Source organism: Canis lupus, chromosome 15 (genome assembly GCF_011100685.1).
Source record: "Canis lupus familiaris isolate Mischka breed German Shepherd chromosome 15, alternate assembly UU_Cfam_GSD_1.0, whole genome shotgun sequence".
Lineage (NCBI taxonomy): Eukaryota > Metazoa > Chordata > Mammalia > Carnivora > Canidae > Canis > Canis lupus.
This window is the reverse complement of record NC_049236.1, coordinates 33,566,938-33,580,267: the sequence shown is the minus strand read 5'-3', so window position 1 is coordinate 33,580,267 and position 13,330 is coordinate 33,566,938. Positions and strand designations below refer to the sequence as shown.

At 38.8% G+C, this 13,330-nt stretch overlaps 1 long non-coding RNA gene across 2 annotated transcripts in view; it reads right to left on the bottom strand.

Annotated features, from left to right (window-relative positions):
• LOC102154936 overlaps positions 1 to 13,330 on the bottom strand; it is a 44,749-nt gene that overhangs the window by 22,480 nt on the left and 8,939 nt on the right. Inside the window, exons 2-3 of one of the 2 annotated variants that reach the window (XR_005370517.1) lie at positions 11,239 to 11,371; positions 1,184 to 1,284 (exon numbers count right to left, since the gene is read on the bottom strand). This is a non-coding gene — a long non-coding RNA (uncharacterized LOC102154936). Of the gene's footprint in view, positions 1 to 1,183; positions 1,285 to 7,701; positions 7,894 to 11,238; positions 11,372 to 13,330 lie in introns of those variants that run through there. The other variant, XR_005370518.1, reaches the window with a different exon arrangement.

The window sequence follows — 13,330 nt, the reverse complement described above, 5'->3', positions numbered from 1 at the left end:
TGGTATATTGCACAGGAGAAAAAAATAAACCACAGCTATATACATTTGCATATTTGAATTAAAGAACCTGAAATTAGAGCAGAAAACAGGAGATTAGATAGAGTACAATTGTACTGAGAGAAAGGTAAATTATAGGCAAGACTAAAAATGTATGTTTTGTTAAGGAATACCTACACATGAGTGGTAAAATTATAAAGAAAAGAAAAGGAATAAGTAAAAAATATATAGTGAGGTATGTGTTTGGGGAAGGGCATGCAAAAAGACTTCAGAGATATTCCTTTACTTTTTTTTTTTTTAAGTTTTTATTTATTTAAGTAATCTCTACACCCAATGTGGGGTTTGAACTCATGACCCTGAGATTAAGAACTGTATGCTTTTTCAACTGAGCCAGCCAGGTTTACTTTACTGTTTCTTCCTTTACTGTTTCTATTATATATAAATTTTATAATACTATGTGTCAGCAAACTATAGCCCATGAGTCAAATCTTACCTGCTGCCTGTTTTTGTACAGCTACAAACTGAGAATTGTGTTTACATTATTAAATAGTTTTTTTAAAGGAAGAATATTTATCACACATGAAAACTAAGTTAAATTCTAACTGTAGTATCCACAAATAAAGTTTTATTAGAACACAATGCCCATTTCTTTAGGTATTGTCTATGGCTATTTCATACTACAATAGCAGAACTGAGTAGTTGACCCAGAATGATATGACAGGCAAGTCCTAAAATATTTACTATCTGGCCCTTTACAGAGAAGGTCCTGAAAACTCTGCTATAAAGCTCATAAGTGTATTGTAACACCTAGAAATAAAATTATATCATAAAATATTAACATTTAAAAAGCTATAGGAGTTACTAGCTTATTTTAGTAGATGTCTATACACTAGAAATTTGATTTTACAAGTTTTTATGCTAAAGACTGAATGAAATATTCCATGTGTATGGATTTTTTGAGGATGCAAGGAATCATTTAAGAGACATTTTCTTATTATGGCATGAAGTAAAGTCTATAATTGAGACAACAAAATGTTTATACATGATTATCAACTTGTATTTATCTCAATAAATTCCTTCTTTTCATATAATTATCAAATGTTTTGGATTGACAATATATTATTGATCAAATGATTTGAGGTTATTTAGATGGTAGCATTAAAAATATTATGTCAAAAAATATTACCTGATTTTCACAGTAGATGCCAGCAAGGGGATTAGTGGCTGGAAAATATAGGCAAGGAAAATTGCTTTTCCTCTATTCTCTAAAGTTTGGTGCCTGGAGCCCTGCAAATTGAAATGACCAAAGATGGTTAAATAGGAGAAGGTTTCTTTTACATGGAGAGCCCTTACAAAAATGAAGTGAGGAGATCAGACCCAAAGGCTTATATATCATTTTATCAAAGAACAATACATTTGTGGAGAAGGGACAAGACAAAGGAGAAAAGAGATTTGAATTTCTAGAAAGATGGAAGATAATGGTATTTTGCAAAATTTGTCATGCAGATTCCTCAGGTATTTATCCAGTCTCTGGTCTGGTAAGAGTTGAGCTGTCTCCAAGGATTAAGAATCCCAAGGATTAAGAGTTGTTTTCCCTTTCCAGTACAGAAGGAGACATCTTTATGGATGGCAAAGTTTGTCCTGCTTTTAGCTAGATGGTGGAGGGCAGAGAGTTTTTTTCCCCCCATGACCATAGTTTCTTATTGCCTTCAATTCAGAATGATGGTCATGCCACATTTTGGGGTGGCATATTCTGGTCCTCTTCAATAATGAGTGGCTGCTCAAGGTAGGATTATCTCAGTAAATTTCACAGTCTGGATCTGGTGTCCCCTCTACCCCACCTCAGCCCTCTTCAGAGAACACACACATTTCTTCTCCACAGATGCTGCTTGTTTTTCTATCTCATCATATGTCATTTCTATTAATCTCTCTATGGAAGGTTGGACAGGAAATTTCGTCTACTCAAGCACCACTACTGAGGGCTTCAGTATCCTTCAACCACAATTTAGTTTACTTTTTAATTTACTTTGGGCCTATTTATTATACATTTTTTCAATTTTTTACTCTTAAAATGGTTTGTGTTCTTAAAGCCAAAGAACCACATCCTAATTTGATTCTACTCATTTATTCATTCAACACATGTTTTTGAGTCCCTATTATGTACCAGGCACTGTTTCAGGTATTGGGGGATACTGTAATGTAGAAAAGCGGAAAACACTCTGCCTTAATATCCTAATGGAGAGTAGACAATAAACAAGATAAATAGGTAAAATATGTAATATTAGAATGACAAATGGTAAAAATGACTGTAGGAGTAGATGGTTAATTGTAGAAAACCAGAGAGTGATTGATGCAAATAATCCCTAAGTGATTGCAATGCAAATAACCTTGTCCCCTAGAGATGCAAATGATTTATGTCTGGTAGAAGAGATTACAACTCAAAGATTAGATTTATTGCCCTGTGAGGTGTTAATCGGTTTTTATGTAATTTAGTAACCTTATTCCGGCATTTTTTCCCTCAGTGACTAGAAATATTTTGTCCTATGCCCTGTGGCTTATCACCTTTCTCACTCTCTCATTAACAAGATAAACAGCTCTTTGACTCTCTATCTGTATTCTGAGCATCACAGTTTTTAACTTCCTGAAAATTCTATATCATCAAAAAAAATTGATATATTTAGCTCTGATTTGCCAACCATCTTTTTAATGAGCAAACAAAAAATTAAAAAATACATATATTTCAAAATATATATGTTAAAAAATAAAACTAGAAACAAATCTTGTGGGCTGATTTTTAATATTCTAATGTTGATGGAATATTAAGCATTTAAAATGGAGACCATGAAGACCATACAGTTATAAGGGATGAAAGGTTATGAGAATGTTTTAAAAACATTTATATAGTTTTCGGGGCACCTGGATGGCTCAGCTGGTTAAGCATCTCAGCTCAGGTCATGGTCTCAGGGATCAAACCCTGCCTCAAGCTCACGTTGGGCTCCACGCTCCGCAGGGAGTCTGGTTGTCCCCCTCCTTTTGACTTCATGCTCTCTCTGTTCCTTTCTCAAGTAAATAAATAACAAATAAAATCTTTAAAAAATATATAGAATGTTAAAAGATAAACTGAGGCATATTAAACTTTTTGAGTTTTATTTAAGCAAAAATCCACTTCAAACTTGGCAATGTCAAATGAGGAGTGGTTAGTGGCACTCCACCATCAGGAGCTGGGGGACAAGACTTGTAGAGAAGGTGCAGGAGCAAAGCAAGGAAATTATTTGATTGGCTACAGACTAAGTATTTGCCCTATTTGGAAAAGGCTACTTGGTTGCTTGTGATTGGTTGTTCTTAGGTTTTGATTTCTTAGTCTTGAAGCATTTTAGGCTTAGGTTTTGATTTTCTTGGGTAGGCTGCTGAGGCATTAAAGCCACCTCATCAATGTTTAATTAATTTAGCAATAGGTAAATAAATAAAACATTTGAACTTGTAGAATAATATTGCTTACTCTAATAGTGTTTTGTATCAGTCCACTAGCCATTCAAGTATTTGAAATTATTAATAGTTCAGGCTCTGGAGTTAGACTGCCTGCCTGCCTTCAAATCTTGGCTCAACCACTTCTTGGTTTGGAAAAGTTATTTCATCTCTGTCTCATAGGAATATTGTGAGGAATAAATGAAATAACATAGGAAGTTCTCAACAGTGTTAGTAAATTCTTGTTACCTGTGAGCTTTCTGTGGAGTTACTTTGTCCTTGCAATGAAAAGTCAGGCTGTACGAAGTAATGTAGAGCAAGCAAGTACCCTTTGCAACTTAAATCGTCATGTAAATTACTTTAAAAACAATACAGGATGTTTGCAACGTTTACTAGAATGATGTTTCTCACTATTGGAAAATTCTACTTAGCAGAGCTTTTTTCAAATCAAAATGGATTCTTACCCACCAAAATAGCCCCATATTTTATCTTTATTCTATAGTATAATGGAACAGTTTACAACTTTAGTTTTTAGTCAAACCTAGGTCACAACAAACAGTGCTTTTTTTTTTTTTTTTTTTGCAAGAACAAGAAACTTCCTAAACTAACTGTTACTCAAAGAAACGACCTGGGAAACATTTCTTCAGAGGATTTATGAGTAAACCTACTTCTGCCAAACGTTAGCAGTTAATAATTTCCCAAACAACAGAAAAAAATACCCTTCCCCCCAAAAGAAATACAATAAAATGAAAACAAAAATAGATACAGTTCCTTTGAAACTATGGACAGGATGATTCAAGCCAACTTGCTAAGCAGGTTCAGCAAATACTATGCAGGCTTAAAAATGACCTGGTGTTTCCAGATGTCTTAAGATTTGAAAAATGGCTTGGTCTTTCCAAGTGTCTTCAACTTTCCAAGTCAGAACAGAAGATACAACAGATCCCTTTATTCTATTCCATCATACAATATTTTAAATTCAACGAAGTTGCCAAAATTGAGGGACAGAAATCTCAGTTTACATAACAACAGCTTAAACTTTGCAACTCCAAATTACTCCACTAAGTTGGTTGCATACTATCTTAATTTTTCCTCAGCATATAAAAGGATTTGAAGATGTTTTTTGTCACTTATTTCCCACCAGAAGATGAAATTATTTATTGTGAGCTTTAAATTTTTTTAAAAGAAACATTGGGCCCCAAATAAAGTCACTTTTGCTAGGCCCTGCTGGGACTTCATACCTACCCTATTGGCAGTTCCTGCCTCTCCCAGAGGTGGAATTTTAATCCAGTCAGTCTGGAATTTCCTGGTCAGTACTAGTGAGGTAATCTGTATGAGGAGAACCCCTGCCTTCCTCTCTAGGAGAAGGTAAACTTGCATCAAGTAATCATCTCTACATTTCCTTGTCCCACCCTCCTTCCGGCCCATAAAAAAACTTTCATTTTGTGCAACTTGTGGAGAGCTCCCTTCTCTTCCCTAGATGGGATGATGCTGATTCGTGAATCATTGGATAAAGCCAATTAGATCTTTAAAATTCGACTTACTCAGCTGAATTTTGTTTTTTAAACAAATTTTATCCTTGGATTTTATAATGCAATTAATGGAAGATGGTCGGAAGAAAGGCAGGCGGGGCCTAGTGCGTCCCCCACACCGTTCTGAAGAGGAAACTACCCTTAAAAGGAAAAAGATCCCATCCTGTAATTCTACACCACCCTGGAAGGAGCCCTCCACCCTTTCCCACGTAAACAACCAACCACCTGATAGGTAGATGAGCACGTAGACAAAAACCTGATTAGGTGACAGCCATGGAGGGTGAATCAGATGAAAATAGCTCACTCACAATCTCATAAAAACTCCTAAACTTAGAAACTCTGAGGCAACCCTCTGGAGTCCCCTTTCTCTTTGGAACCCTGTGCTATCGCCCAATAAACTATGCTGTGCCCCCTTCTTCCCAGCAGTGTGACCAAGAGCCTCAGCCACAAAAGGATAAGAAATCCTAGAACACAGTGGTGTTATATGTAGCAGTTTTTTTTTTAAAATAAGTTTCTTTTTATTTATTTATTCATGAGAGACACACAGAGAGAGAGAGGCAGAGACATAAGCAGGCTCCATGCACTGCTTGGGAGCCCGACGTGGGACTCGATCCCAGGTCTCCAGGATTGCACCCTGGGTCAAAGGCAGGCACCAAACCGCTGTGCCACCCAGGGATCCCTATGTAGTAGGTTGTTGAGTGAACCATAAGAGGAGGAAAAAGAACTTTGCATTTACCCTTCCAAGTTATTGGCTGAGACACCCTGTAATAAAAATCATGTGGAGAAAAAAACAAATAGTGTATTATTGTATATGCCTTATGTACACCTGGGAGATACCCAGGGAGAAATGGGCCACTCCCCAGGGAAGTCTAAGCCACCAGTTTAAAAAACCACCTTCAGCTTTTGTATTGGTCAGTCGCTGGGGGGATGACAGGGATGCATTTATGGGATGGAACCAGGATGGTATTCCCTCTTCCTGGTACTGACAGAGGACACTCTTATAGAGGTTTCTTTACAAAAGGATAACTTATATTCTGTTTTCACAGCTTCTGGGTCAGCCACTTCTCAAAAGGAGAAGCTCTAAAAAATCCTTATGCCAAAGACGTATACTTTGGGGTGACATTCTGCTATCCATAGAACAAATTTTCCACCTGGATTTCAAGTGAATTGGGCCCCACCGTGCTCCACACCTCGGAAGAGATGTTTTAGATAGAAGGGGATCAGAATATGCTGCTTGGGTATGTTAATTATTTTGAGGTAAAGGCGGTTGGGAAACAGCAGATAGAATCAAAATTCGTTAAAATAAATGTCTGGTCCCAAGACGTAGCTGCTCCTGCAGGGGGCAGGGGAGGGGGGTTCCACATAGGCAAATCAAAGCTTAGACAGCCTTTCTGGTGGTCGGAGCCTGACGAGAAACATAGTTATACCCAGTCAACCAATCCCCAAAGGCCAAGGCAACTAGAGGCCTTCTCACTGAAATTGATGCTGTGGCCCCCGCTGAACAGATATTTTCTATTTGTCTCTTCCTTGTTCTTCATTCTTTATCCTACAAAAGCTTCTTGCCTTCTGCCTCATTTTTTTTTTTTTAAGTTTTGTTTATTTAAGTAATCTCTACACCAATTGTGGGGCTTGAACTCACAATCCGAGGATCAAGAGATGCATGCTCTTCTGACTGAGCCAGCCAGGTGCCCCTGCCTTCTGCCCCATTTTGCTGTTCTCTGAAAGAAGATGTCCACTTCATGAAGGGTTAAATAACATTTGTTGGTAAAACCTAAACTGTCTTCTTAAATCATCTTTATAACAGAGTTCTCTACTCTCCCTCTTTCGGCCTAAAAGCAGGGCATAAGCTTCTCCCCCCTGTACCAGGTGAGGAGAACTATCCTTATTTCTCATTAAGAGATAAACTCTGAGGCATATTAAACATTTTAAGAGTTTATTTGAGCAAAGCTGATTAGAATGGGACACTGCCAAATAAAAGGGGTTAGCATTCCACCCATCTACTCAGGGGTAAGACTTCTACTTGCTAGTGTCAGGGAGCAAGAACTCCTGTCCCTTTCAAGGGCCTTCCAGCTGGACTAAGAATCAAGTCAGCATGAGACAGATTAACAGAAGAAAATCAAACTTAACAGGGTTATATACAAGAAATCCACACAAACATGGCAATTCCAAAGACAGTCAGGCAAACCGAGGTATGTTTGTCATTCTGAACCAAGAAGGAGGGGGAAGGGGTGTGGGACTTCAAAGGGAAGTAACTCCATTCACAGGAAGATGAAAAAGAGTAAATATTTGGTAAACAAATGTTTGCCCGGGACTACAGATGGGTGACTCAGATTTCATGTGTCTCTGCTAATGACCCTTATTCTAGGAAAGACCTCCAATTTAGATTCTTCTATGTGATTAAGGGAGGGGTTAAAGTTTCTCTTGAGCCTGCAGGGTCTTGATTGCCTTTGGCTTGAAATAGTCTGCATGCCAAAGTAGCCCATTTGGGGGCAACCTGCCCTCAGCCCCTACACCAGTCACTTTCCTATCATTTATCTGCCTGAAATACCTAAACTCTTTTTCCTTTGTCTAGTCACTTCTCAACATATCACCCTTTGGTAAAATGATATATATGCCCACAAATCCAACTACTTATTTGGGGTTTTCTCTTCTTTCTCTTCTCCTCTTTCTCCTTCCCCTCCCCCTCCCTCTCCCCTTCCTCCCTCCTCCTCCTCCTCCTCCTCCTCCTCCTCCTTCTTCTTCTTCTTCTTCTTCTTCTTCTTCTTCGTGAAGTCTTTACTCACATATACATATGAACATCAATAAAAATTGTCTTTTCTCCTGTTAACCTGTCTTTTGTTCCTTCAGTTTGCAGATCCTCAGATACTTAAGCTGAGAAGGTCAAGGAAAAGTTTTTCCTCACCTACATGGTAAAAAAGAGAGAAAGGAGACTGTGTTTTCTGAAAGTTCTTCTCTAATTTTCTCACCAGATTAATTGGTTTGCTTGTCCATTTTATATATTGACTAAAATCTGTCTAATGAAATATCTTTTGGTATCTCATTTTTTTTAAATATATTTTTTTAATTTTTATTTATTTATGATAGTCACAGAGACGAGAGAGAGGCAGAGACACAGGCAGAGGGAGAAGCAGGCTCCATGCACCGGGAGCCTGATGTGGGATTCGATCCCGGGTCTCCAGGATCGCGCCCTGGGCCAAAGGCAGGCGCCAAACTGCTGCACCACCCAGGGATCCCGGTATCTCATTTTTTAGCCAACTAACCTGTAACAAGCATTGTCCTTAAACTCTTTTTAAAAGTGTACCATGTGTTTTTTATGTTGAACATCTTGAAGATGTTGATATTAAATATTTCAAAATTTGGGATCCCTGGGTGGCGCAGTGGTTTGGCGCCTGCCTTTGGCCCAGGGCGCGATCCTGGAGACCCGGGATCGAATCCCACATCAGGCTCCGGGTGCATGGAGCCTGCTTCTCCCTCTGCCTGTGTCTCTGCCTCTCTCTCTCTCTCTGTGACTATCATAAATAAATAAAAACTAAAAAAAATAATTAAAAAAAATAAATATTTCAAAGTTTTTAGAAGTGATAACATGAATGAGGTGACTGCTCTGAGTTATCAGATAGATTTTTTTCTCTTTTAACAAAAGAAAGCCTTTTTTAAAAAAAGATTTTTTAAATTAATTAATGTATTTAGTTATTTGAGAGAGAATGAGCGCAAGCACAAACAGGGGTGGGGTGGGGAGGAAGAGGGAGAGGGAGAGACTCTCAAGCAGACTCCCCACTGAACATGGAGCCCCACACAGGGCTCAATCCCACGACCCATATTCCTAATTTCACTTGAAGTGAAATATGGTTCAAAATGAATAGGCAGATAGGGGATCTCAGCAGAGAAATGGAAATTCCAGAAAATGACCCAATGGAAATTCTATAAGAGCAAGACTATATGTAATTTATTCTTTAAAGATTTATTTATTTATTTGAGAGAGTGAGAGAGCGAGAGTGCATGCCAGGGAGGGGCAGAGGGAGAGGGAGAGAGAGAATCTCAAGCAGATTCTGTCCTGCTCATGGAGCCCCATGCAGGGCTCAATCTCATGACCCTGCGATCATGACCTGAGCCAAAACCAAGAGTCAGGAGCTTAATTAAGTGAGCCACCCAGGTGCCCCTGGTTTTTTTGTTTGTTTTGTTTTGATTTTTTTTTTAAGTACAAATAGATAACAGAGGAGAGAAAGTATGTATGAGAGCTGCTTTTTCACCCAAAACATTTTTTACACAATAATAATTTAACTATGAATAATAAAGTAAAGTACTTTATCATCTCTCATTCCTCACTCATCTCACCATTTCTGTGGTAAGACATTTTCAGATTAGGGTATTATAAAGAACCATTTATTTAAATCTCAACTATGATATTCTACTTTAGATTTTCAGACTATTCAAAAGCTGTCTATGGGCTTAAGCAACATATTACTTAAATAGATGGCGTTTGGAATCTTCTAGCCCTGAGTTTCTATCAAATCATAAGGCAGCGATTGAAGTGTGGTAGGTCTAAATTCTATGCAACTCATCATTCTAATTATGCAGCCCAGGGAGGCCAACTGGCTGTCAAGAGACCTCAGGAAGTTCATTTGCATTGGTAAATTCACTATAGTACAAGCTCTGAATCTTTGCTTTGCAGGCTTAAAACTTGAACTTTTGTCAGCACATTGAAAGTAAAGTTTTCTCTCGGCAAACTCTTCCCACTCATTGAGACTGAAATGTCATTTTATTAATTTACAATGGGCAATAAAATATTCATGTGGATTGTTATGCTTGTATCAACAGGACCAGTGCATTTCCCCTTTACAGACAAAACTACCTGGGAAGCCAATTATAATTGAAAACTCTGGGGGTGGGGGTGGGGTGGGGGGTGTTCTGCAATCAGAACAAGAGGAGGTAGTTGAATGATGTACCTTAGGGACAAACTTGTCCTGTAGCCTAGAATGTTTTGAGTTGGCCAAAGTCTTTTCTTTCCCGTAAAAGGATTGGGTACAAAACTGAGGTGCACATAGGTTGTGTAGCTTAGTTAGGGAGTATTGGGTGGGGGGCAAGAGTTGGGCATAAGTAGGAATTGGATAAAGGGAGGATGAATGTAGGGAACTTTTCAGGCTTATGGAGGGAACATTCAGGAATGTAGGGAACTTTTCAGGCTTATGGAGGGAACATTCAGGAATGTAGGGAACATTTCAGGCATATGGAGTAGCATATGTAATGGCTTAGAGTAAGGAAAAGACTAATGAAGCAGAAAACTGCAATAATTCAGTATGCCTGGGTTGTACCAGTGCAAAGGAAATAATGTCAAGAGATAAGGACAGAGGGGTAGCTGGAGCAAGAGCATGTGATGACCATGGAAGCCACAGTAAGGGATTTGAATTTTTATCCTCAAAATGATGGGGAACTCATGAGAAATTTTAAGCAAGGGAGTAATGCTGATCAGATTTCTGCTTTAGAAAGATCACTCCAGCTGCAGTGTCAAGAATGAATTAAAGGAAGGCAAGACCCAAAACAGAGATGAGTTGGCATCTCAGATTAGAATGGAATGAGTTGAAAAATGGGATGATGTGAGGTAGAATTTATGGGAGTGGGTGATTAATTGAATATGGACAAAAGTAAAAAAGGGACAGAAAAAAAGAGGACAGTTTCTAGCTTGGGCATGCTGGTGCCAGCAATGATACAGGAACCCTGGAGGTCATAGGGAATTGAGTGAAGGGTGAGCAGAAGAGGCAGATGATGAGTCACTTTAGAGGTTAGACATTTCAAACTGAATGTGAGGGTTCTGTAAATCAAAGTGCATTTGTCCAGTAGGCTGTTAAATATTTGGGCTTCATATTATTTACATATTTATTGAAGAATTCTATTTTATTTTAGAGAGAGTGAGTGTGTGTGTGTGTGTGTGTGTGTGCGCGCGCGCGCGCAAATGGGAGGAGGGACAGAGAGGGAGAGAGAGAAAGAAAGAGAATTTCAAGTATACTCCCTGCTGAGTGTGGAGCCCTCCTTGGGTTTTGATTGCACCATCCTGAGATCATGACCTGAGCCAAAACCAAGAGTCTGTTGCTTACCCAACTGAGCCATCCAGGCACCCCTTGGCTTCATATTTAGAAGAGAGACAGACTGCATATTTGGGGATCACCAGCAAATAAATAATATGTAATAGAAACCATAAGAATGCCCGGTGACCTATTGAGAAGGTATGGGAGGTAGGTAATAATAATAATACCTGTCACTCTTCTGTATACCTTCAGGTAAGGTCCTTCCAAAGTTGAACAGTTCTGGTACATGACTAGAAGCTTCACTTTCAAGTTCATGACACCATTTTCCAAAGAAGGCAGCTTCTTGGAAGATTTATTGAGCTAACAATCGCATAAAACAAACAAACAAACAAACAAGTAAACATTCCACTTGTATTTGTTAAACACTTTAGTCTCAGAAGTCATACAGCAACTATTCATTTGGAACAACTCACGAAGTCCTGCTCATCTTCAAGGGAAGAATTAGAGTCTACCTTTTGGTGGGAGGAATGTCAAAGAATTTTCACATGTATTTTTTTTTCAGGCATATTTTAAAATCACCACAGGGAAAAAAGAGGCTATGTGTTTTGGAGGCTATACCCAGTAAGTTTACTACCAACAAGTGGTCTGAAATATAATTCTTCCCTTCCGTCCTTCTTCCTTTCCTTCCTTCCTTTCTTCCTTCCATTCATTTTTCAAAACTCACTTAACAGACATTGGCTGTTAAGTGAGTTACACTGTGACACTGTTACACTGTGTCACAATCAATAAATTCCAAATTCAATGGACATATTGTTCATTAAAAAGAGAGGGGCTTTTTGTTGTTTGTTTTTGGTTTTGTTTTTAACAGTGCAGATATGTTATCTTACAGTTCTAGAGGTGAGACGTCTGCAATTGGTTTTAAGTCAAGGTGTCTTCAGGGATGGTTCCCTCTAGAGACTCAACAAGACAATGTTTCCCTGCCTTTTCCAGGTTCTGGAGGCTCGCTATATTTCTTGGCTCATGACTCCTTCCTTGCATCATTCTGACACAAGGAAACTGGAGGGGCTCTGTGAAAAAAACTGTTTTTTTTCCTTGCTTCTTTCCTGCTTCTGTTCTCGCTAGGACCTGCACTTCTGCCTTACAGAGGCCTTAATGTTTGTCCTCCTTATAAAGGTCAAGGAGTTTATGATTTCTTGGAGCCTTCCAGCACAATAGATAGTATCTAGGGGCTGACAAGATGAAGTCATCATGTATGTTTTCTAAGACCATTGACTCCAGACACCTTGATGCCAAGACTCCTGACTCCAGAGCATCAGTGACTTATGGAGGACACCTGAGCAAGGACTTGTTTGACCAGTTCCTGGATGCCTGTAAGGACACCTACACCAGACCATCATCCTCAGTAAAAACCCCAGACCTCAAGCAAAGATGAGACTCATTCTCCTTTTCCTTTACAAGTCTCCTGGACATTCCCTCTATGTCTATGCTCTCTCTACATCTTTAATAAACTCTTCTCTCACTTCCTTCTGGTCCACATTTGATTTGTATCCTTAACTTTTATTTCTTTATGCATTTTTAAGTAGGCTCTAGGCCCAGTATGAGGCTTGAACTCATGACCCTGAGAGTAAGAGTTGCATACTCTACTTGACTGAGCCAGCCAGGTGCCCCACATTTGATTTCTATCCTATATGTAGTCAAGGACACTCTTGGATGGTCCTGCAGGACCCACTTTGGGTCCTCAGACCTGGCCTGCCAGCATCAATTCCAACACCTTGCTTTCACTGTCACATCTTTTTAAATTGTGGTAAAATGTACCTAACATAAAATCTAGCATTTTAATTATTCTTAAGTGGACCCTTAGTGACATAAAGTACACTCACATTATTGTATAGCCATTCCCACTATCCACTTCCAGAACTTTTTAATTGAAGAGTTTTAAGATGTTAACCATTGTTTTTATTATTACCTTCAATGTAGTATATGGAAAGAATCAGAGCTTTGTAGGCATGGATTAATTTCCAACGTCTGATCCCCATGCACTCATGTATGATATTTAGATAGTGTTGTAGACAACATGGATGACATGTCTAGTACTAGGCCAGATTCTTTGCTTTTAATTATTTAGACCTAGTATATGTGAACATATAGAATCCAGTTTATTTTCCAACATTTTTCCAGAGGAAAGATAGCTCAGCTTCTTTTTAACATGAGATCTTAATTGCTCAGCTTCCAGAGGCTAACTGGATCTGCTCATCAAATCCAAGGCTCCCTTGCTCCTTGTTGGGATGGACCAGTGGTAGCTCCTGCTGTTGCTAACCT